This window comes from Thalia democratica, chromosome 3, assembly GCF_965202585.1.
Source record: "Thalia democratica chromosome 3, ktThaDemo2.hap1.1, whole genome shotgun sequence".
NCBI classification, from domain to species: domain Eukaryota; kingdom Metazoa; phylum Chordata; class Thaliacea; order Salpida; family Salpidae; genus Thalia; species Thalia democratica.
In genome coordinates, this window is record NC_139167.1 from 72,157,872 (window position 1) to 72,162,655 (window position 4,784).

Below are 4,784 nucleotides of genomic sequence, written 5' to 3' on the forward strand. Positions count from 1 at the left end.
AATTGTATTAATTTGTTTTTTATTTAGAAATACAGTTATTGAGTTGAATTTTTTAATTTTGATGTGTAATCATGTTAATTTAATTAAAACATGCAAACGGGTTTAAACTATTGATGAAACTGAAATAAATTTAATTTAATACAGTTCATGAATGTTACTGGCATTGTTTTTAATTCTATTACTTCTCCGTTATTATCTAAGTTCTCTGAAGCCATTTTTGTTTAAAACTAAAGGCTACATAAATTGGGTAATACTATATATCCAATCTTGTCATTTTAGTATAAAACTAAATAATTTCACTTTATTTATTTTCGAACGTTTTAGGTTATACTTAATACTTTAAAAATTTAATGATAGTGTAATGTTTATATAACTGTATGTTTTATATAGCGTCAAAATAAAGAATAAAAAATTGTTTTACATTTACTTATTTTTAATTTATTCAACATTATGTAATATAAAACAATTAAAACATCAAAAATCTAATTACTACTATAACAAGCTATACTCTGTTCTTATTTATATACTCAAACTTTTGTATAAGATAATCTAAACTTGTAACATTTGTTAATTTAAAACATTTTTGACGTTAAAATTACATTAAAAGAACTTAAAAATTATCTGGTGTGAAATACCTAAGGAAGTTAAATATTACTTAAAAGTGAATTACTTCTATTTAAGACATAAATGACTATTTAAAGGTATTTAAAATGCACTTAATTCAAAATTTATCTTTTGTTAATCGTTTTAATTGTCAGAAGCTATTAACATATTATAGCTTCCTTAGTTTTATTATTAACCTTTGGTTATGGAAGGCGTTTCTGTATTTATCATGAAAATAAACGATGAAATTGCAAATAAAACAATCAAAATCACATTTAAGTTCAATTGCTTAATTGGATGTTTAGTAAATTATTTTTAACATAATTTCTTTAATAAAATATTGAACAACTTTAAGCTTTTCATCGAACAATTTCACAAAGTTTTTTAATTTTTACTCGAAAATCAAAGTTATGGTTTTGCAGCAAAATAAATTACATAATTTAAATTACCAACCACTGAAAAGTAACAATGTATTAAACTTCAACTAAACATCGACACATATTTTCTTTTCCTAAAGAAATTAGCTAAGCATTACAATTTAAAAATCCTACTTTTCAATGTCATATAACAAAACAGTTTCAACTACACAGCTTCAGCTTTTGTCATCAACTTTGCTCTGTAATCATGCTGCTCGCGATCACACAAGTACTGTTTCGCAATCTCCGGCATGATGGCGTTCTCAGGATTGCAACTGACCATCAGGGACAAAATGGCTAGAACTATTTTGGATACTGTGCAGGAAGGTGTCCAGTTTTCTTTTAGCATTTCCAAGCATATAATGCCTTCGGAGTTTATATTGCAATGGTAAATTTTGGTTATAAACCTGTTTTTATAAATTATAAACATGAAAATATGTTAATTTTAGTTTTTTTTTTTGACAAAAAACGCTCAAACTACTTTATAGTAAGTACTTGAGTAAATATTAAAAAAATTATATAAAAGTTATATATTTTAACTGAAAATAACAAACAACTAATTTACCAACCTAACAGTAGGAGCAATGTACGGATAATTTCTGCTGAAAATGAACTCAACTCTGAACACACCACCTTTATACACACTTCCAACCGGCCCTTTCAATGTTACCATCCAATGGCTTATTGAATTTCCTTAAATGTTTTTATCAAAAAATTATTGAAGCAATAAAAAAAGACATGAAGCTATTATTTTTAGCAATATATATTTGTTTCTATTAATCTACTATGAAATAAATGACATATTTTGCTTTGTTTTTTCATTGATATACTTGTACATATTCATTATACCTTGTTACTTTAAAACTACAACTTTATAATATTAAACGATATGTTTTATATTTAATAACGAAATATCTAAAAACTTAGCTTGGTTACCAAAAGGTCTTTCTATACTCCAAGTTTTAAGACTAAACTTTAAATGCGTTGTTTTATTTATACTTATAAGCTATAACTACCTATAGTGGCTACTTTGAAATATGGGGAGGGCTCGAAATTGCATTCGAATAGCTCCCTTTGAAGTCTTCTGGCAGATGGAATCATGCGATGTTGTTTCAGATTCATCCAAGTTTTGCAAAGTTGAGTTTTCTTTGCCCTCGTTGGTTTTTGTTTCGTTTTCTTAGTTTTCACCGGTTTCGGTTTAGCCCGTGACATGCTTTAAATTTTTTTAGCTAACAATTTCTAAAAATATAATAAAATATATAATTACAGGTATTGTAAAGTGAAAGATCTTATTTAAAGTCAAAAAAAACAATCTGAGTATAAAAAAATTTAAACTATGTTACATACTATAATTATTACTTTTGAATAACTTAAGTTATAAATTTAAATAACTTTATTTTAGTTGTGTATCTTGCCGAATATAAAGTTCTTTACAAAGCGTATAAAAATAACTGTATTAGTTTGCATTTATATGTTTTATTTAAAATTTTTGAGTTTATGTTTTCAAGTGCCTTGCAAATTTTTTTTTTCTATAAATATATTTAAATTTCAAGCAATATCAACAGCCACGAATATAACCGTTTAGAAAAGTAAGTTTAGTGTAAAAAATTAGATATTCTTTTTTAATACAATTTTAGATAGTATTTTAATATAATATCCACTTAAACACTTAATTCTTTATATAATTATAAAAAACGTAGAATACTTCGGAAATATGATTAAGAATGAGAATTGAAACAATTATAGAAATTTTTTCTCATTGTGCTCAGTGAAGCGTTTCAAAGTTTTTGGTAAAAGCTGTAAATATTTTAATAAAAAAAGTCTGACTGTATAAAACTAAAATAACTAAATAATGCTTTTGTATTTTAAATGTAAACATAGTAAAAAATGTATACAAATTAATCAAAACAAAACTATTTATAGACTTTATTTTTTCACTTTGTTGATTTTTATTAAAAACATGTTAATAAAAACTTTTAAACTAAATAAAGTTTTTTTTTGGTTTAATGCTAAATACCTGCTATTTTCAAGCTGTTAAATAACAACTGTTTACTAGAAGTACTTGAACCACAGTTTAAAAAGTATACAAAAACAGATAACAAAATAAATAAATTGATCACTAGTGTTTAAACTTTCTATTTAAAGACTTAAAATAATAGTTTTTATCATAAACTACTTGTTAAAATTAAAATAAAAACAAGCAAAATACTGTACTAAACTTTGACAAAAAAAAGTTAATAAAAAATATCTAATAGCTGCTTCAGTTGTGTTACGTTATTTCTAACTTCCAATAAAAATGTTTTGTGAAATTAAATAATTATTATTTCTCAACAAAAACAAATTTTGTGCACTAACTGTTGTTACTGAGCTAAGTATTTAAAAATATTTCTTGCAATCTACTTAACGCATTCACAAAGACGAAAGTGAGAAAAGAGAAGTAATTTGATACGCAAGTGTTCTCTCTTTTCGCGCCATAATACAGTGAACAAACTTTTTCATTACTCAAAGCTTTACAAAGTTTTATGTTTTATTGTCAGTTTACATTGTTAATCAACTACAAGCTGTAATTAGCTTAAAAAAAATGTAAAATTTTGTTTAAACGTTTTTCTTAAATAAACAAAATATACTTTAGAATGACGTCAAATACAACAAAACAATGAAAAAACTAAAAAAATTAAATTGTTGATTTTAAATATTTTGTATTTATTTAAATAATGCTTTTATGAACTAGTCTTTGTCCACACAAATATTCTTGAACAATAATAAAAGAGTTTTTAAACAAGTTTTTTTATGCTGAAGACTTACTTTTGTTTTAGTATATTTATTTATTTTATAAGTAAGTTTAACACTATTAAGATTTTTAAATGCCTTTAGATTGCTTTTGAAAGTGATTATTCTAATTCTACACTTACAATTGTTAGTAAGGTAAATTATTATATGAAACAGAGTTCAAAATTCTCTATTTTCTATTAAAATGTTTTTATAAACTAGTATTGATAAAATTAGGTTGCAAATAATATATGCAAAAAATAACCTTTTGAAAAAAAATTAATCTTAACTTATTTGTTTAACGAAAAATTAAAGCATGAAATGCGTTGTCAAATTATTAAGTCGTATACTGTAGAAAATCAAAAACAGTGACAAATGTATAAGGTCACAAATTTGTTTATATGTTTTCAAATGATATTGTTCTTAATATTTATTAAGTAAGTCTTAGTATTTAAAAAATATTTCGGAAATTTAGTGGTTTTTATTTGAAAATAGTTATAAAAAGCGAACAAAGAGAAATAGCTATACTTATTTAAATTGAAAATCATTATTAGTTTTTCGAGTTTATCTGACTTACAATAATTAAAATACGTTATAAGATGCAAAACAAATAATGTTTCAAAAAAATGTTGTAGCTGCTTTGTTCAGAAGTTTTATTTCGACTTTAACGCTAAAATAAAAGCTTAATAAAAGTTTATTTTGAACTGAAAACTATATGTTTAACTTGTTTTACTTAGTTTGAACTAAGTTAAAAAAACTTTACACAATTTAAATATTTTTCAGATAAACACAAAAAAATTAAATAATTTAGAATTATTAGTAACATAAAATTGTGAAACTATCTTTACAATGATTTTTCATTAATAACTCTTAATAAACCTATAGAAAATTTTAAAAGTAGATTAAAACAGAAAAAAAGATCAAAATGTCAAACTTAAACATAGTTTTAGGTCAAGCTAATATAAAATAATTAACAAAATTAAAAAGAAATAAAAC

The 4,784-nt window shown here is 23.4% G+C and overlaps 1 pseudogene; it reads right to left on the reverse strand.

The window, feature by feature from the left end:
• Positions 1–1,185: 1,185 nt before the first annotated feature.
• Positions 1,186–2,231, reverse strand: LOC145832521 (uncharacterized; annotated as a pseudogene).
• Between the last annotated feature and the right edge of the window lie 2,553 nt (positions 2,232–4,784).